General features: G+C 42.5%; 1 long non-coding RNA gene across 2 annotated transcripts in view; it reads left to right on the top strand.

The window, feature by feature from the left end:
* The first annotated feature begins 356 nt into the window (after nucleotides 1-356).
* Nucleotides 357-21,247, top strand: part of LOC143273997 (uncharacterized) — a 34,846-nt gene continuing 13,955 nt past the window's right edge. For both annotated transcript variants that reach the window (XR_013052385.1, XR_013052386.1), the window contains exon 1: nucleotides 357-2,358. This is a non-coding gene — a long non-coding RNA (uncharacterized LOC143273997). The remainder of the gene's footprint in view (nucleotides 2,359-21,247) is intronic.

The following is a 21,247-nucleotide window of genomic DNA, read 5'->3' as shown; positions in this document are numbered from 1 at the left end:
ACAGAGTGTCCATTAGCAGCTACTATCTTCTCTCAGGGGCCAGCATTGTCCTTAGCTTTTCATAGAAAGAATTTGAGATAATGTCACACTTGGAAATTCTAAATTTCGCCGGGCGGTGGTGGTGCACGCCTTTAATCCCAGCACTCGGGAGGCAGAGCCAGGTGGATCATTGTGAGTTCGAGGCCAGCCTGGACTACCAAATGAGTTCCAGGAAAGGCGCAAAGCTACACAGAAACCCTGTCTCGAAAAACCAAAAAAAAAAAAAAAGAAAAAAAGAAAAGAAAAGAAAAGAAAATTCTAAATTTCTCAATACATATTGCTTTAAATGCCTATTTTTAAGCAGAGAGGAACAGATTCCCAAGCTATTTCAAAAGATATTAACATTTATAGACAATGGCAGAATTTCTAACCAGAAAATTCATGTCAGAATCTTGATTCTCATAGGACATGGGGTGGAGGGACTTTAAGACTCATTCATCTGTTAGTAACTGAATTCCAATGTGATATGTACAAAATGTTGACTGAGAATAAAAGAAGCAGCCACTCACATTCTACATGGCTTCAAGAAAGCAAAGTACTTGAGCCATGGTTTTTGCATTTATTAAATAGCTCACAGAATCAGATAAACCAACACTGCATAATTGTGAAAAGGCTTACTAAGGTGAGAACATATACATTGATACATTAATATCCTTGTCACAGTAGCCATAGCTCTTCCAAATTCCTCACATAAACATAATTAAGAGATGCTTTGGGCCCTAAGAGAACCATTTAATTCAGTGGTAAAACTAAAGCCATGTGTTTATAGCACACTTCTCCTGATTCCTGATGCAACACTAATTCACAAATGTAGGGCATAAGTTGTAAACATAACCAGCAAAATCTACTCAACCCAGACTTTCACATCAGGAAAAAAAAATTGATAGGCTATGGACTCCATTGTATCCTTTAATTTTTAATACTTATTATTTGTTTTCTTAATTTTATTTTTATCTATGTGTATGGGAGTGTTGTCTGTATGTATGTCCGTGTACCCTGTGTGTGCCTGGTGCTCATGAAGGCCAGAAGATGGCACTGAGTCCTGGGGCACTGGAGTTACAGATGGTTGTTAGCCACTATGTGTATGCTGGGAATTGAATCCCAGTCCTCTGGAAAAGCCATCAGCGCATTTAGCTACTGATCCAAGTCTGCAACCCACTCTACTATCTCTTTTAACTCAGTAAACAATTCATATCAGAGTTTCAGAGTTTTTGGACATTTGCTGTTTTAACAAAAGTGAATGGTGTTTCCTTCTCATGATATTTAATTATCTAATATTGTGAATAGATATTAATGCTAATCTTTAAGAGTTATGTGATATAGGGAAATATGTCTATGCATTGATATTATTTTCTTAAATAAGATCTTAATTGCCTATATTAGTATTTTATAACTTTTCTCTCCAGGTAATTTAACAAATCCACATAACAACAAGGAGATGATTGCAGATTCTCAACATGTTTTGATTATTCTCGTGACTCCTTTTGTCTCCATATAATCAAGATGGAATACAGAGACATACGTTACTGCATAGGATATGCAACACTCCCTAGCAATGGAATATATGACAGCACCAGATTGGCTCCGCCAATCTCTTTGCTACAACAAGGCACGGTTAGCCAGTTGTTCTGTGTCAGGCATTCTGCCAAGCAGTAGCAGCTGGGAGAAAGGACATACTGGTCAGAGGTCTAGCTGAGGACATCAGACCAGGAGGAAACTTCAAACAATGATTCAGCCATTAAGACCATATTGACAAGGCTGTTACAGACTACAGAGCTGATGGGACACCAGGTGGACGGCATCTCTAGTTCAAAGAACAGAGCAAGTGTAGGGGTGCTTTTGAAGACTATGTTTAACTGTGTTAGTGTGGCTGGAGGGGCAGGTTGGTCAGAGGAAGTGGCAGTTGGAAGGTAGGTGTGGTAGAGATTTCCTGTTTGTAGTATAAATTAGTAAATTGTCACAGGCTGTGTATCCTTACTGAGGGCTGACTCTGAGAACAAGCAAATGTGTCTTACTTCAAGTAGTCCCCAAGTCTCCCTTGTCCTGGAGCAGACTGGCTCCCTGGCCCTGTAACAGAGAGAAAGGAGGACAGCAAACACCTAAGGCTATTGAAAACATTGTGCCCTTGGAAACAGCCAGAAGGCAAACAGCTCTGGTGAGGTTGCCATTGTTTGTCCTGGGGTATAAAAACACCCCTGTGGGGTTGGGGATCCCGAAGCTCATCCAGAGAGTGCTCTGCTCTGCCTGTATTCTCTCTCAGTCAGACACTCTGGCATGGCTGTCTCAACTAGGCTTCCCCAGTCATCTCTGATGGACGTTGTAAGTACCCGATTCGATGATGCTTTGCTGTCTATCTGCTACCTGCTATTGGTCCTTTTACTGTTGCTTGTCACATCTTTGATGAACTCGCTCACTGGACACTGAAAGCATGCTGTAGTGGTTCATCGTGGTGGCCAACTTCACTATATCTGGAAATAAATAAAACCCAAGCACCTGGACACATCATGAGGGGTTTTCTTGAATTATTTGAGGTGGGAAGACCCACCCTAAACCTGGATCATTTGAAGTTGGGAGAACTATCCTAAGTCTTGGCCAGACCTTCTGGTGGCAGCCAGCATGAAAGGACATGGAAGAAGGAAGCGGTTGCCTTTGCCTGCTCGCCCTCACTCTCACTGTCTCACTGGCAAGTTCATCTGTCCTGTTCCTGAGGCATTCCTTCGTAGCAGTTAGAATTCTTCTTCTTCTTCTTCTTCTTCTTCTTCTTCTTCTTCTTCTTCTTCTTCTTCTTCTTCTTCTTCTTCTTCTTCTTCTTCTTCTTCTTTTCTTCTTCTTCTTTTCTTTTTTTGGTTTTCCTAGACAGGGTTTCTCTGTGTAACAGTCCTGGCAGTCCTGGAACTCACTCTGTACACCAGGCTGGCCTCGAACTCACGGAGATCTGCCTGCCTCTGCCTCCTAAGTGCTGGGATTAAAGGCGTGCACCACCACCGCTTGGCTGGAACCTACTTCTTTAGGATTCTACCCCAGACTGAAAAGTGGCAGCTCTCTAGGACCTCCCTGGGACTCCAGCACCAGACCGAGACTGCCGAGAGAGACATCCAGTATCGAGAGCTGAAGAGCTACCAGGTCCTTGGCCCTTCTGTCAGGAGACAGCCATTGATGCACTACTCAGACCACAGCCCAAGCCATATATATATGGTCAGTCTATTGGGTCTGTTCCTTTAGAGAACCGATACACATGGCTACAGTGTTCATTCTCTGAGCCATGTCTGCTTTCCTATCTTCTTCAGCCTTAGAACTTACAGTTTTCAGCAGGACATAAGATAAGTTTGTTTTTTTGTTTTTTTTTTTTCAAGAAGGGTTTCTCCGTGTAGCTTTGGAGCCTGTCCTGGAACTCACAGAGATCTATCTGCCTGCCTCTGCCTCTGCCTCTGGGATTAAAGGCATGCGCCACCACCACCGCCCGGCTGCTATGTTTGTTTTTCAAGATAAGGTTTCATGTATCCCAAAATGTCCTCGAACTCTTGATCCTCCTGCCTTAGTCTCCCAAATCCTAAGATTAGAGCTAGAACACCACCATACTTGACTAGGACATAGGATGTCTTCATCCACTGCTTGCTGCTACAGAAAAATGCCTGAGATTGAGTAATTTAATTGTGCTTATTAATATTTTCAGTTAGTATACAAAATAATGAGTTGGTTATTTTTATTATATTTTTACTTATTGATGAACCCCTATATCAAGCACTGACTTTCAATGAATTCATTATGACATTTTCACACACACACACACACACACACACACACATATATATATATATTTACATACATATATGTGGTATTTTGCTCATATTCATCCCCCCAACTTCTCTCCATATGTCTTCTTCTCAACTCCTTATAGTTCTGGAAGCTAGAAAGATGACAGTGAGACTCCAGGATGTTAAATTATCTGATGATAGAGGCTTCTTAATACCAGGTTGGCACCACCAGGCTGCATCCCCTGGTAGGAAGGAGCACTGTGTCCAGTGGACAAAGAGTGAAAGTAGATGAGCTTCCTCAGGAAGACCTTTCCTAAGTGCCTCTGATTGTATTTGTGAGGACAGATTCGTCACGACACAATCACTCCCACTCCTGCACTGGGGGCTGTTGCATTGGTTTCTGTTGCTGAGATAAAACACGAGTCAAAACCTACACGGGGGAGGAAAGGGTTTATGTGGCTTTACTTGCCTGTCACAGTGCATCGTAAGGGAAGCCAAGGCAGGAAACCAAGGCAGGAGCTGACCCAGAGACCATTGAGGAATGCTGACTACTGGCTCACTCCTCATGTCTGGATCAGCTTGCTTTCTTATACAGCCTAGGACCACATGCCTAGGAGTGTCATGGGAAGGGTCCTTTCATATCGATCATTAATCAAGAAGACCCCCATTGGCATGCCCGCAGACCAGTTCGGTGAAGGTGGTTCCTAAATTGAGTCTCCCTTTTCCTAGGTCACTCTAGTTTTTGTCATGTTGTCAAAAATCTAACTACCACAGAGGTTAAATTTCAGCAGCGAGTTGAGAGGGATCAAAAACATTTCAATCAAATTACTTAGTTTTTATAATGTGTGCAGACAAATTTCTAAACAGTCTTAGGAAATAAGAAACACAGAGCCAAATACAGAGGAAATAGCCAAAGAGATCAGAGCAATAGCCAGGACTAACTTTAGCTTACCACCAGCAGTAGAGAGAGAGCTTCTTCCTGTCTGACTTGTCTTTTTATTGCCTTTCTGTTCTGCCTTCTAATTGGCTCAAAACTCAACCACATGACTTCCTCATCACTGCCTGTCTATACAGACCTCCAGGTCTCTATGGTTGGTACTGGGATTAAAGGTTCCTGTCACCATGCTTGGCTGTTTCCTTGACCACACAGAGACTCTGCCTGCCATGTGATTGGACTAAGGACGTCTGTCACCACTGCCTGACTCTGCTTATTGGTTCACTTTGACCTCTGATCTCCAGACAAACTTTATTTATTAACATACAAATAAAATCACATTTCAGCACAAATATCACCACAAATGTGTATTGGATACTTTTCTCATTGCTCTCACCAAATACCGGACAAGAAACTACTTAAGGGAGGTTTCATTATGGCTCAGGGCTTGAGGTGATGTCGTGGCAGGGAGGCCTTGGCTGCTAAGCACCAAGGAAGCTTACTGCATGGTGCAGATCAGAAAGGAGAGAGATAAAAGGGTGGCCCATAAACCTCAAGACCTGTTCCTGTGGTCTGCTCTCTCCTGTTAAGCCCACCTTCTAGAGTTTCTGCCACCTTTCAGAATAGAGCTGACAGTTGGTCTAGTGTGCACAGCAGCAAACCATCTGTAGAAATAGGAAAGCCATAAGCTGGGGCTGCAACTGGGTGGCAGAATACTTGCTTCTTACATCTGAAGCCCCAGTACTCATACATCCCAGGTTGACCCACAACTTGGTAAGTACCCAAGGATGACCTTGAGCTGTGGATCCTTCTGCTTACACCTTCTACTTGCTGGGATTACAGATGTGTGTGTGTGTGTGTGTGTGTGTGTGTGTGTGTGTGTGTGTGTGTGTGTATGCATATGCTACCACACCCAACCCTCTCAGTGTAAACAAAATCTGCAAAGCATACAGCTAAACAACTTTTAAGAGATCTGTGCCAGTTTTCAGAGGAATGTTGTTTACATTGTCCTCTGGTGTCTGTCCTAATTTTTCAAAAATAGTCATTAATTTCTTCAGCAAACCTCAACTGCTCAGAATCCTAACTGGAAGCAGAGATTTTTTTTCCTCCATTAATAGATTAGTCCAACTCCTCTAGGCAGGAACTGTCTAGACCATTTATCATATTTCACCACAGGATGTGGAAATTTACACTGTCTCTTTGTTCTTTTTTAATATCCTATCTTAAAACAGCATGCTTATCTTAATAATAAAAAAATGAGGGCTGGCTCAGAGGTTAAGACAGTTTATTGCACTTCTGGAGGACTGGAGTTCAGTGTTCAGCACCCATGTTGGGCAGTTTACAACTGCCTGTAAGTTTTGTTCTAGGGGATCCAATGTCTTCTTTTAGTCTCCAAGATATCTACACTGATACACACACACACACACACACACACACACACACACACATTTTTAAAACAAATAAATGCCTGGTGGTATATGTTTTTAATTATAACACTCAGGAGTCAGGAGGATCCCTGAGTTCAACATCGGCCTGATCTATATAGGGAATTCCAGGTCAACCAGGGATACACAATGCGACCCTGTCTCAAAAAAGAATCTAAAACTTATCTTTAAAAGCAACAACATATGGGTGAGGTGGCACACATCTTTAATCCCAACACTCTAGAGGCAGAGGCAGGCAGATCTCTGTGAGTTTGAGGCCAGCCTAGTCTACAGAGTGAGTTCTAATCCATCCATGGCTATGTGGAGAGACCTCAGAAAACAAAAACAAAGGAGCTGGGCAGTTATGGCACATGCCTTTAATCCCAGCACTTGGGAGGCAGGGAGGCATCTCTGAGTTTGAGGCCAACCTGGTCTACATAGTGAGTACCAGGACAGCCAGGGATGCACAGAGAAACCCTGTCTCAAAAAATAAAACAAAAATAACAATGAACAAAGCTGGACACAATGGCATATGCCTTCAATCCCAGTATTTAGGAAATGGGAGGATCAGGAGTTCAAGGCTGTCCTTAGCTATATGAAGTTCAAGGGCAGCCTGGACTCTTGAGACCATGCCAGACTCTTCTCTCCTTCAAAGCAAAAAACGAAAACATGGAACAATTCATTTTCCCACCAAACTACGCTGAAAATTTATAAATTTTATAAACTGTGGGAAAAACCAGGTAAGTACATGCTATTGTATCATTCTAATGTAGAAGTTCTTGTTTCATGTCATTAATTTGTGGCTTTTAAAAAAGATTTATTTCCTATTTGTATTGATGTGCACATGTGTGTATCTGCATGAATGTATGCCATATGTATGCAGATGCCAGAAGAGTCCAGAATAGGACATTGAATCCCTCAGAGCTGGAGCAAGAGGCAGTTGTGAACCACATGATGTGGATGCTGGGAACTGAGCTTTGGTCCTCTGGGAGAGCATCAAGTACTCTTCACTTCTCTCCAGCCCCCAATTTTGTGACATAGTAAAAATCTTATTCATTTGAAGAAAAGGATTTGTAGCTAGAGTTTTCCTGCCTTGCCCACAGTCAGGACAAATCTTTGTCACCCTCCAGTCCCACAGCCACTCAGACCCAACCAAGTAAACACAGAGACTTATATTGCATACAAACTGTATGGCTGTGGCAGGCTTCTTGCTAACTATTCTTATAGCTTAAATTAATCCATTTCCATAAATCTATACCTTGCCACGTGGCTGGTGGCTTACCGGCGTCTTCACATGCTGCTGGTCATGGCGGCAGCTGGCAGTGTCTCTGCCTCAGCCTTCTGCTTCCCAGAATTCTCCTCTCTCCTTGTCCCACCTACTTCCTGCCTGGCCACTGGCCAATCAGTGTTTTATACCAATCAGAGCAACAGATTTGACATACAGACCATCCCACAGCAGGGATTGGTCTGTTAACATTGTAAATTACAGAAAACTTGAAGACAATGTATGTGTATATGAGATGCATAGTATAAATGTATACTTCTGCATACAACCATCCAAAGCAGTGGTCCTCAGCCTCCCTAATGCTGTGACCCTTTAATATAGTTCCTCATGTTGTGGGGACTCCCAACCATAAAATTATTTTTGTTGCTGCTTCCTAACTATAATGTTGCTACCATTATGAATCATAATGTAAAGATCTGTGTTTTCTGATGGTCTTAGGTGATTCCCTGTGAAAGGTCCTTTGATCTTTAGAAGGGTCATGACCCACCACAGGTTGAGAACCACTGATCTAATTCAACAACAAACACTGATAAAGAAAAGGGATTATGGGCAATAGCATTAAATTAAAAAGGCGTTTACAGTAGCATCATCTATGTATGTATCAAGGCTGAAGAACTTTACAAGATGTCTACCTGGGGCTGGTGTGATGGCCCAGCTTGTAAAAGCTCTTCTTGCACAAACCTGATGACCTGAGTTCCCCAGGAACAGTGGAGGGAGAAAGTCAACTCCAAAAAGTTGTTCTCGGTAGTCATTATTTTCTATTGCTATGATCAAACTCCATGACCAAGGCAACTTGCAGAAGAAAGAGTTTATTTGGACTTTTGGTTCCAGAGAGATAAGAATCCATCATGACAGAGAAGTGACCAGGCATGGCTGCTGGGAGCTCACATCTCCAACCACAAGCAGGAAGCAGACAGCAAAACTAGACCTAGGTGAGGCTTTTTACTCTTAAAGCCTGCCCTCAGTGCCACACTTTCTCCAGTAAGAACATACCTCTTAAACCTACTCAAACTGTGCCACCAACTGGGACCAAGTATCCAAATGCCTTAGACTCTGAGGGCACTTTTCATCCACACCATCACATTCTCTGACCTCCACTCACACGCTGCTGTGGCACACTAATGCCAGAGCTACTCACACATCTGAGTCTACCATTGTGTTGTGTTTTCTATTAAGTTGGCTTCCAAATGTTGTTTACGAGCAGTTCAAACTCTAAGATCTGTTTCTAACGTCGTCGTTGGACTTTCACACGATTAGGACCTCAAGTATTGCCCTCCTACTCTCCGTTGCCTGTGGCAATGGATTGGCCTGAGAGACTGGGGGGCAGGTTTTGAAATGGCATTTTTATTCATTTACATATTTATTGAAAAGCATTTTTATTCACACTGCATATTTTTTGGGGAAGCCAAATCTCCCCAAAACTCACCCCTAGGAGCTGCGCCTTGAATGATTGCTGGTGTGCAAATACATGTATTTGTAAGATCATGTCTGTCGTAAACTTTCTGGCTCAGTCTGTTTCACACCTTTCCATGGGCAATTTTGAATACAGGGCAAAGCACCTTCTCACTTATGTGATCGTTCCGTGGGTTATGAACATAATTGCCAGTATAAATAGACCAAAGAATGGGAAGTAGATAATGAAAGTCCTGAGTGGCTGAGACCAGGTCATTGCTAACCATTGCTAACCTGTCCTCTTTCTAACCATTCCCTGGGGACTATGCCTTGCAGAGAGGGGCAGCATGTGATTGGTTCATGCTGATGTGCTGTTTCTACATCAAAGCTTTAGGAAATAAGCAGGCCTCCCTGCCCCCTTCTGTATTTGAGACTGGCGCCCGCCCCTGTGACTCTGAGGCAGATGTGGTGGTTAGTCTTGATTTTCTACTTGATGGGATTTAGAATTACCATGGAAACAAGTCTGAGCATGTTTGTGAGGGATTGTCTAGATTATGTTAATTGAGGTGAGACCCACCCTACAAGTGGGTGGAACTATTTCACAGCTGGGATCTCAGATCCAGTAAAAAGTAGAAAGTGGTCTGAGGGTATTAGCAATCTGTTTCCTGATGGTGGATGCCACGAAACTGGACCCCTCAGCTGCTCAGTCCTAACTTCCCACCTTCCTCACTGTGATGGACTGTGTACACTTGAACAGAACCCAACTAAGCCTTTTTCTCCCAGTGGCTTTGCTCAGGGTGTTTTCTCACTGGAAGAAGGAAAGTCAGTAAAACAGCAGCAGACAAGGGCGCATCTCTGAGACTGAGTTCACAGAGGGGAATCTCACAAGCAGGAAGAGCAACCATTCCGTTGTGTTAGACCACTAGGATGTTGTGTGGTACGGTGTTTAGCCCTCCCAACTAATAAAACATTTGTACCTATGAACTCTGTTATTATTAGGAGTCAAGCCTCATGCTTGAAATCTTGGGTTCAACTTCCAGCACAAATTAAAAAGACAGAACAAAACAAAATTATTCACTTATTTAATTTTTGAAACAGGGTCTCCCTGTGTGCCCTAGTTGATCTGGAACTCAGTATGTAGACCAGGCTGGCCTTGAACTCACAGAGATCCACCTGCTTCTGCCTCCCAAGTGCTGGGATTAAAAATGTGTGCCAGCACACCTGGCATTTGTTGTATTTTTAACGATATCTATAGCGTGGTGCCCAGTGGCTCACAGCACTTAACCTAGCACTCTGGAGACGAGAGCAGAAGATTGTAAGTTCCAGCTCCATACCAGGGCTGTGCCTCAAAAACACACACACACACACACAAGAAAAAAATACACTAAAATATTTAAAGATGAGATTAAACAACTTCTTGATTTTTGTTTTAAAATGTTCCAACCTGTTAAAAAAGAAGACAAAGAAGTCATCTTCATTAGGTTTTTATGACTATGATAAACATCATGACCCAAAGCAACTTGGGGAGGGACGTTGTAGTCCATCATGAATAAAGAGTCTGGTCAAAAACTCAGGGCAGGAACCTGGAGACAGAAGCTGATGTAGAAGCCATAGATGGACATTGCTTACTGGCTTGCTTCCCATGGATTTCTTAGCTCTTTTTTTATATATCCTAGGCTCACTTGACTAGGGATGGCATGGCCCACAGGGATAGGACCCTTCCACATCAATCATTAATCAAGAAAATACCCATACAAACTTGTCTACTGGCCAATCTAATAGAGGCATTTTCTTAATAATGATTCCTCTTCCAGATAACTCCAGCTTGTGTCAAGTTTACAAAATCTAGCCAGGACAGAGGTGGAGGGATAGAGAGGTAGGGTTGACTCTGGGAAGAACTGGGGTGAGCAGCGGGGAGCAAGTATGCTCAAGATACATTGTATGACATTTTCAAAGAATTAGTTAAAATATTATATTAAAAAAACAAAGATACCAACTTAAAAAAATTAGGTGCAGGAAAAGTAAAAACATGGAAAAATATTGATGATTGTTGAGGACTATACTCATGATTTAAAATTTTCAGAGGAGTTCAAAATGGAGGGGTAGGTAGTGGAACTATTGGAGATGGTATTGTTCAGGGATGAAAAAAACAGCTCTGCCACATGGTCGCACAGTTTGCCCTTTCTTGAAAACTTTATTCTTGGATTTTAGTTTGACCACCACCACCTGCTCCTCATTATCATCATCTTCCTCCTCCTCTTCCTCCTCTTCCTTTTCCTTCTTCCTTTTCTTATGAAGAACAAACTCATTATCTGAATTAAACCAGCTAGGCTAGCTTTGCAGCCCCTCTGGGCTTTACCACATAAAGGATATTTAATTGTTTGAGGCTGGGTTAACTGTCTTGAAAAGCTAATATTCATCTGTGTAAATATATTTGTTGCAACTATTATTTTGCGTGAGCTATACTAAAACAACACACAGGAACCTTGTGCAAACATTCGCATAGGGAACCATTGTAGACCATGAAAGACAAGAAGAATTGGTGCAGTAAGAAACAGAAGAGGAAACCTGAAGTCGGACAACCCAGATTTGACATTGACACTTCTCAGCTAAGACACACTAGTTTAATTAACTCTATGAATAATACCTCTGTTGAGCAAAATATGTTTGCATAAACTACAGGAAGTGCTTTGTCAACCCTAATGCATTCATCATACCAAGATGAAATAGCAAAATAGGTGGAGGACAAGTAGGCAAGTGTGGTGGACACATCTGTAATCCTAGAACTCAGGAGACAGAAGCACGACTATGGGGTTGAGGCTAGCCTGGGATACATCACAGTAAGATCCTGTCTCAAAAATAAGTAAATAAGAAAGAATACGTAGCATAACTTGTACAATGGCTCCTGCACAGAAGATAAAGATACAGAGAGAGAAAGGATGGCTGCTGTGGCATCAGTGAGATGTTCCTGGGAATGCAATCGTGACTTCACAGGCACACCCGTGGTGTGAGCTTTGGGCAGCATGCACCGCAGCCCCCATAGGGGTCTGGAAATTTGCCACAAAGGAAATGGGAACTTCAGATATGTGTATTGATAACAGGTGCAACAAAGCTGTTTGGGTCAAAGAATGGGCACTACTCCATATCCTTTCTGATAGCATTTGTCCCACAAACATGGTGGACGTGATTCAGCAAACAAGCTCTGTGCTTTAGTGACTTATGTCCCTATCACCATGTTCAAAACTCTACAGTGGATGTGGATACGAGCTGCCCAATGCCAAATAAAATCACAAGATACCAACAACAATGACAAGACCAAACTAAAATCAAATCCACCCTGAATGAGTGTTGACGAGCTGACAAATTTCCATTCTATACAGGTAAAGAGTTATTCACATTGATTTAAAAAAATTCTTTGACATTCACTTATTTTATGTGTATGGATGTTTGCCTGATTCTATGTGTGTATGTGCACCACACACATGCCTGGTGCCCGTGGAAGCCAGAAGAGGGAGTCAGACCTCTGGAAGTGGAGATAACGATGGTTGCCAGCCACTGTGTGGGTGCTAGGAACCACACCCAGGTCCTCAGCAAGAGCAGCAAGTGCTCTTAACCCCTCAGCTAACTATCCAGGCCCCACATTCATTTTTAAAATAAAACCAAGTAGCTAAACACAAAATTTCCTTTAAAATATACCTGAAATAATTTGAGGATGCTGAAAATGACTCACTTGACTACCTCATTCTTTTCTTGTTTGTTCTGGTCTCCAGCACCCCAGGCTGGCCTGGTACTCATTGTGTAGCCAAGGATAGCCTTGGATGTCTCATCCTCCTGCCTCTACCTCCCAGGTGTTAGAATTATGAGTTATAGTGCCAGAAGTCCCTTATTTTTAATATAGCAAGTTAGTATCTTTGTTGGCCTTTTTTGGCAAGGTTTCTCTATGTAACAGTCTTGGAACTCATTTTGTAGACCAGGCTGGCATCAAACTTATAGAGATACACCTGCCTGTGCCTCCCAAGTGCTAGGATTTAAGGCATGTTCCACCATGCCTAGCTTTCCATGTTGACTTTAATTAATTTCAGCACAAAACACAGTTTTTATTTAATTTATTTTTACTTTATGTGCATTGGTGTTTTTTCTGCATCTATTTCCATGTGAGGGAGTCGGATCCCCTGGAACTGGAGTTACAGACAGCTATGAGCTGCCATGTGGGTACTGGGAACTGAACCCAGATCCCCTGGAAAAACAGCCAGTGCTCTTAACTACTGAGCCATCTCTCCAGCTCCCACGAAATACAGTTTTATGTCTTAAAAATTTTGTAGGTAAATCAAGTCCCACACTGAGAAGTTCCAGGTCATGTTAACTGTTGTTTGGACTGCTTTTTTGGTATTTTATATTTCAATTTGAAGTAAATGCTCAGTGTTGTTACTTATTTGTGCTCAGCTTTCTAAGAAATTGTTTGAGATACTTAGTTAACCTTCATTAATAGAAAAGTTGTTCTTATAACATAATTTTGAGTCACTAAGGGAAAACCTGAACTTTTTACATACCCTCTTTGAGAAAGAGGCCACAGGCAGTACTCTGACCATCTCTAAAGATATTCATTCATGGCATGGAAAGATAGCCTAGTGAGTAAAGACAATTGCTGCCATCCCTGATGACCTGAGTTAGATCTCTGCAACCTATATAGTAGAAGAAAAAAACGCATAACTCTGTGTGCACCCCACCCACACCCACACATAAGTAAGTGTAAGAGGCTGGAGAGAAGGCTCAGCCATTTAGAACACATGCTACTCTTGCAGAGGGCCAGAGTTCACTTCACAGCACCCACTGTAGGCAGATTTTTTTCATCAGGACCGTCAATCATCTCTGTCTTGCCAACTGCTTCCCAAATAACCACACAGAGACTGAATATTAATTAATAATAGCTTAGGCTTGTCTCCAGCCAGCTCTTATGACTTAAAGTAACCCATTTGTATTCATCTGTGTGCTGCTCTGAGGCTCGTTTACCTCATCTATGAACTTCCCATGTTGTTTCTTCTGCATCTGGCTCCAGACTCACTCCTCAGAGTAATAGATATTTACAGTGTACAAAGATTGTTCCACAACAACCCCTATAGCAACTCACAGCCCCCTGTAACTCCAGAGAATCCAGCACCCTCTTCTAGCCTCCTTGGACACCAGATACACACATGATGCACATGAATTCAGGCAGGTGCACACATATACACATACACTAAATAAATATTTTTTTTTATTTTAAAAAATGAATCTTTTTTTAAATGTAAAAAGAAAAGTTCATTTACTTAATTGATGATTTAAAAACTACAAAGTATCTTGGAGATAAAACCAAATGTTTTTCTCCTGTCAGTCAACAAGAACCAAGTGTTATGTATCTAACAAATCTTCTTCAGTGAAATGACTGGATCGGCTGACAAATGCAGTGCTGGCTTCTTTCTAATTGTATTTTTATTAATTCTTTGATGATTTCACAGAATGTATTTTGATCATATTTACTCCCTACGTCTCCCACATCAACCCTCTCTATCCCCACTCCCTACTTACCTAACAACAACAGCTGCTTCTCCTCTTCCTCCTCTCCCTTTAAAAGTCCACAGAGTCCAACTTGTGTTGCCCATTTAGTATTGGGAGCAGGAACTGTGCTGGAGTGTGTGGGACCTGCCAAGGGTCACATCATTAGAAGATGAGTGTAATGGGCCCTCAGACCTTAGCACAACTGATGCCATGTTACATTCTGACCTTAGAACCCAGCACGTAGGCCCCAGCATCTGCCAAAATGGGAACAAAGATCTACTCCATCAAAGACCTAAGTCCATAGTTTCAGGACCGAGGAAAGTCCCTAAATGACTAATCTTGCCTTTTGGCTTCTGTCATTCTGCTGCTGGATAACTGTTTTTGCCATGTCACCCAGGATATGGTTTTTGTGCATAAAAGTCAAAGAGCTGTGAGGACCAGGGCTGCATGATTTGCAAGTTCCCTGCTCAAATAAAGACTTTCTATTCGGCTTTAAGAGTGTTCATGTGTGTTCTCTGGTGAGCTTACCTTGCAACACTATATTCTTGAATGCTTACTTGTAGAAAATCGACAAATAGTTGAGTAAAGTGTACTTTCCCACTGTTCTAGCTAGTTTTATGTTAATTTGACACAATCTAGAAGTCACTGAAAAGAAGGGTAATTGGGCAAAGGTAACTAAAATTCATTAAATATATGTATGAAAGTGTCAAAAAAATTTAAATAATTTTAATTGGCTCAAATTTCGCTTTGAGAAAGCAATAATATCTAGAAATTTAAGTAAAGTTCTTTTTTAAAATTCTTTGCATCATTGGAGTGGAATCCTGGGCTGCATACTTGCTTGGCAAGTGCTCTACCACAGAACTACATCCCTACTCTTAGCAAAAAGTGCTTAAGTGATGCTGTGGTTTAATAGTGAAACTTGGTTTTACATATCATGTTTATACATTATAATGGGTTGGTTTGCTTATGATTATTATCTGTCATGACATAATTTGTACTGTCTATCAGGTAATATCTAAATTTTTATAGTAATTCAAAGAGTCAACAACATGCTTGACTAGTGCTATATCTAGCTAGATTCAGTTGTATTGTGAGGGGCAGACTGTCGAGCATGGCTCCTTAGCCATAGGCACGACTGTGGCACTTACCTTGCTGACAAAGTATTCTGTAACTACAAGTGATATATACACTTTTGCAAAGAAGTAGATGCTCGGGTCTATCAGGAAACTGTGTGCGTGCCTGAGATCACAACTAGAGCCTTGTGCATGTTAGGTAAGCGCAGACGCTGCCCTAACTAAGCCACAGGGTCACCACCAGGAAATTAGCACTCCTGTGTTACTGCCCTCCGAGCTGTGTCAAGCCCACAGACCCCATTCAAGTGTTGACATTTGTCCTAGTCATGTACTTTACTGTGAGAGAATCCATTCAGTTCTGAAGCATGGAGTGCACGTGTCTGGTGTATCTAGTCACTTGGGACCACCCCTCAGCCTCTTTGGATTTTGACGCTAACTCTGTCAAATGGCTTTCAATTTCTATTCATCCTGTGTTTTCCATCTTTGGCAAGAATGTTGCAACCTCATCACATTCTATGTAGCTTATAATTCTTTCTCTTTTCTGCTTTTTTTTTTTCTTTTTCTTTTTCTTTTTTTTTTTTTTTTTGAGACAGAGCCTCTCTACATAGCCCTGGCTGTCCTAGAAGTCACTCTGTAGACCAGGCTGGCCTCTAACTCACACAGATTTGCCTAACTCTGCTTCCTGAGTGCTGGGATTAAAGGCATGCGCCACTGTGCCTGGCGAAACTTTCTTTCACACCCTATTTCTCACCAAAATTTTTATACAACCACTTATTTATTCATATAACATTGTCCTCGTTAGCTTTAATTGTCAACTTGACACATATGAGAGGAAAGCTTGAACTAAGGAATTCCCTAGATCATAGCACTTTGTGGGCATGTCTCTGGATTATGTCTTGATTATTAATTGATGCACATGGGCCTAGCCTACTGTGGGCAGCACCATCCCCAGGCAGGTAGTCCTGGGCTCTATGTGAAAGCTAGCTAAACAAGACATGGTGCATTTTTTCAGTCCCAGAACTAGGGAAGAGGATGAGGTGTATCTATCTCTTTGAGTTTGAGGGGACACATAGTGAAACTGTCTCAAAAAGAAAGAGAGGAAGGAAGGAAGGGAGGAAGGAAGGAAGGAAGGAAGGAAGGAAGGAAGGAAGGAAGGAAGGAAGGAAGGAAGGAAGAAAAGAAGGAAAGAAGTGTTAATTCCACTGATGGAGAATAAGACCAGTACCACAGTTTAAAGCCAAATTTGAAGAAAGCTTTAATTAAATACTGGGCAGGTGGATGGACTCTGGCCAGGTCCATACCCAAGAGCCTGGGAAATGGCCCCGAGTCATAGTGTGCAGCAGCTTAAGAAGGAAAACCCATAATTCACTGTGTTTCCCATCAGGTTCAATCATAAGAAAACATACATCCAATCAGGGGCAAGCACATATCCTGACCTATTTCCTGCCTGTGAACCTCCCGCCCACAATGTGATCAAGCACATCCGGTACAGATGGGTCAAACAAACTTGTTCAGGGGAGTGAAAAACGTGTGACTTCTTATCTCCCATAAACCAGAGCCTCCATCACTTCAGGAACTATCTGTCCTTGGGCAAGAGGCTTGCAGATCAGAGGCATTTTTGTTTCATGGATCTCTAAGGCATAGCAACTAAAACTTAAAATGTAACTTTGGCTCTTACAGAAGGAAGAAAGAGAAAGAAAGAAGGGGAGGGAGGAAGAAAGGAAGAAAGGAAGAAGGGAAGGACGGAAGAGGAGGACAAACAAGCTAGCTAGCTGAGCAAGAGTCTGGCGGCAAGCAAGCCACTGACAACAGTATTCCTCCATGACTTCCCCAGCTCGCATTCCATCAAGATGGACTGTGACCTGGAAGAGTAAGCCAGACAAAGCTTTCCTTCCCGGGCTGCTTTTGGTGAGAGTGTTTTATCACAACAACAGAAAAGCAACTAGAACCCATTTTATCTCCTGCACCCTGTGTTTTCACTGCCATGGATCGCTAGCATGCCTTGGAGGTCCCAGCTGGGTGGAGTTTGCTGCGGCCCTTTTTCCTCGTTCAGCACTCCCTCATCCTCCCTTGAACTCCTACTTCTTCAGAGTGGCATCAACTACATGGTGTCACCCCAGAGGTCTCCGGGTGGACCATCTTCCTCCTTGGAGCAGGACAGTGGCTTTTTTTTTTTTTTTTTTTTTTTTTTTTTTTTTTTTTTTTTTTTAAGATGCATTAAAACAAAAGTAAACTTATCGCCCAGCATAGTCCTTGTAGTTCATAGTACATCACCTATACTATGAGAGGGGGAGGGTCTAAATTGGCTCAAAGATGATTGCTAACTCTAAAATCCAATATCATGGGAGTAGGGGAAGCATTTTATCTCCTGAAAAAAAAAAAGAATTTTAAGTATATATGTCATTAAAGGGTAAAACACTTTACTCCTCATTGGAGAATCTCCAAAGGAGGGCAGGAGGAGCTGGCCAGAAATAAGATCTAATGGTGAGACACCCACAGGACTCTAAGAATAAGGCGTGGCTTTCTCTCCACTGGTACTGCATCTGAATACTAGGTACTGAGTCCAGTAACTAATTAGCATTTGAAGTAGGCTGCTGGGATTCCCCAGAAGGTAATTTCCCAGTGCTTTCTCAGTGTATGGCCAATTAGAAGGCTGCACTCCAAACTAACTTCACGAGGCACCTAGCGTCTGCTGGGTACAGTGCTTCTGGGGTCGGGACTCCCTCCCAGCTTCCCTCTTCCTACTTAAAGTGCACATACTCAGCCTGGCAGTTCCAAATTGTCTTTGAGTTTTTCTAGGACTTAAACCAATCATGTTGCCGACCTGAGACATTAAACTGAGGAAATTAGAAAATGAGTCACACAAGGTGGTGTAGACCTGCAGTCCCAGTACTAGAGGGGATGGAGGCTGAAAAAAAATCACCATACCAAGGAGAGTCTAGGCTATACATTAAGACACTGTCTCATAGACAGGGAAGGGTTACATATGAAATAGAATTCTACCTTTACTTTTTAAATTCTTTTAATTATTACATTTATTTATTGAGCATGCATACATGTGTACATGCCTGCATGGTGCAGGGACGGGGTTTCAGAGGACAACTTTTGAGAACCATTTACCTTGTGGATCCTGGGTCATCTAACTCATATGGTCAGGTTTGGGTAACTTGGCCACTGAAGCATATTTCTGGCTCTCTGTCCTTAGTTATATGTTTGTCTGCTCATGTATCTTCAGGTGTGCACATGAGCGTGTGTGTGTGTGTGTGTGTGTGTGTGTGTGTGTGTGTGTGTGTGTGTATGGACGCCTGATGTAACCTGTAGTCCTTCATTCAGTGCTGCCCATCTTCCTGGTTTGCTTACACAGCTCTGTTTCTCTGGCCTGGAGCTTGCCAACTAGGCTAGGCTGGATGGTTAGCGAGCCTTAGAGACCTATCTGTCTCTGTCTCCTCGGCACCAGGAGTGCAAGCATGGTACCACCATACCAGACTTTAAAAAAAAAATTTTTTTTTAAACATAGCAGCCGTCGATCAAACCCTGGTCCCTGTGCTTGCGAGGCAAACGCTTTACCAACTAAGCCATGTCTCCCAGACCCTGGCTTACCCTTTCCAAAGGCCTTTCCAGTTCTGGATGGCTACTGGGAGGAGGTAGTGGGAGTGGCCAACTGCTGAAGTTTCAGTTATGCAAGCTAAATAAGCTGTAGAGATGTGCTGTATAACATCCTACCCCTAGTCAACAAGATCATGTTGTACAGTTAAAAATGTGTTCAGAGAGTAGAATGCATTGTAAGTGCTCTTCCAATAATAAATTAAATTTCCAAAAATGATTAACTTGAGAGTTAGGCGTAGTGGTACAGGTCTGCAATCCTGGAGAGGCAGAGACAGGAAAATAGAGAGTTCAAGGCCATCTTCAGCTATGTAGTGAGCTTGAGGACTACATGACACCCTGTCTTAAATAAGCAAAGTGAAACAAAGCCAAGAGAAGAGGAGACAGGAACTGAGCGTGGCGGAGTAGAGACATATGCATCACCTCCATTTATTTTCACAGCAACTCTGTGAGTGTCACATTATTATTGCCAGCAGCAGTTTAGGAATGAAGAGACCAATCAGAGGAAAAGGAATAACTGGCTTCCTCTGCAAGGTTGGAGTCGTGTTGGGTTACTAACCTTTTGGCATCTGATTTAATTTTGGCTCCTCAGTTCTGGTTCTGCTCTTAGTTAGCCTATGATTTTTGGAAAGTTAATGTCTTTGATGCTCAGGTCTGCAAAGTGCCATGCAAAGAATAAGCCTTCCCCTATCTGATGGAGTTGTTTTTAGTACTGCCTAAGTATCTTGTTTCTTCGTGTGTTGATTAGTTCATAAAATGACAGTGACATGTGATTTTTCTAACCACTTAGTTCTTGTAACAGTGCCATAAAAAACAAATGAAGAGTATATGCTTTGCTAAGAGGGTAGATTTCATGAGCGTTAGGTGCATATTATAGCTTACGTGTGTCCCCCCCAAAGCTTATGAGATGGAAATTTAATCCAAGATTCCTATGGTGGTGGGTTTTGAAGGTAGGGCCTTTGGAGGTCAATGAGGTTAGGTTGGTCAAGTTGGGGAGGGTTGTAGAGGTGCAAAGATTCATGCTAGCCTGCTAGCTCTTTCTCGTCTCATAACCTTTACCTTATTACAGAATACCAAAAGAACTTCAAAAAGCCAAGACTGTGCCGCAAGCCCGACTTCCCAGCTACTGGGGAGGCAGAGGCAGAGGAAATTGCTAGACAAGTGTAGCATTGTCTTGTTTTTGTGAGGCCTCCAACTCAAGTCCGTCACTCCTCTACCTCCAAGAGAAGGCCATTACAGATGCCACAACACACTCTTGTATGCAACAGTCTCTAGAAACACGTCCTGAACATTACATTTATGCATTCAGAATCTGTGTGTGTAGGGGGGGAGCAGGGTGTGCATGTGTGTATCTGTACACATGCGGAGGTCAGGGAACAACTTGTGGGAGTCAGTTCTTTTCTACCACTGTGTGACTCTCAGGGACCAAACTCAGGTCATCGGGCTGAGTGGCGTGCACTTTTACTTGATGAACCATCTCACCAGCCCAAACCTTCTATCTTTGTAAATTACTCAGCCTCAGGTATGGAACATTCCTTTACATTGTGTGAATATGTGTTGCTGTGATTGCTTTAATAAAAAAGCGGACTGGCCAATAGCTGGACAGGAAAAGGTTGGGGAGAGCCAAATAGAATGCTGGGAAGAAGGGCAGAGTCAGGAGTAGCGAGCAGACACACAGAGAAGCGTACCGTACTGAGAAAAGTTACCAAGCCAAAAGTAACAGCTGAGCTATTGACTGAGCATTTATAATTAATCTTAGGCCTCTGTGTGGTTACTTGGGAGCAGCTTGCAGGACAGAGACTTCTGCCTACACTCAGGTATTATGTTATAACAGAAAACAAATTGTTAGTGACCTTTGTGAGCTGTATCAAATACCTGACAGAATCAACCTAATAAGTGGGAGAAAGGTTTATGTTAGCTTATGTTTTCAGAGACCTCAGACCATGGTCATAGGACTCTGGTGGTAGGGCTGGCATGTGGGCAGTGCACAGTGGTTGCTGTGTTTGATGGAAGAAGTTGTTCACCTCATGGCAGCTGGGAAGTAAACAAGAGGTGTGCAGAGCAAAGGGGTAAAGATAACAGCATAGCCTTCACTATCATGTTCCTTGTGAGCTAACTACTTCCAACTAGACCAGTCTCCCAAAGTTTCCACCACCTAAGGGCACCAAAGGCCAGAGAACAAGCCTTTAGTACGTGGGCTCCAGGTG

Source organism: Peromyscus maniculatus, chromosome 6 (genome assembly GCF_049852395.1).
Source record: "Peromyscus maniculatus bairdii isolate BWxNUB_F1_BW_parent chromosome 6, HU_Pman_BW_mat_3.1, whole genome shotgun sequence".
NCBI classification, from domain to species: domain Eukaryota; kingdom Metazoa; phylum Chordata; class Mammalia; order Rodentia; family Cricetidae; genus Peromyscus; species Peromyscus maniculatus.
Note: the sequence above shows the minus strand (reverse complement) of the source record. Positions and strands in the feature narration are given on the sequence as shown.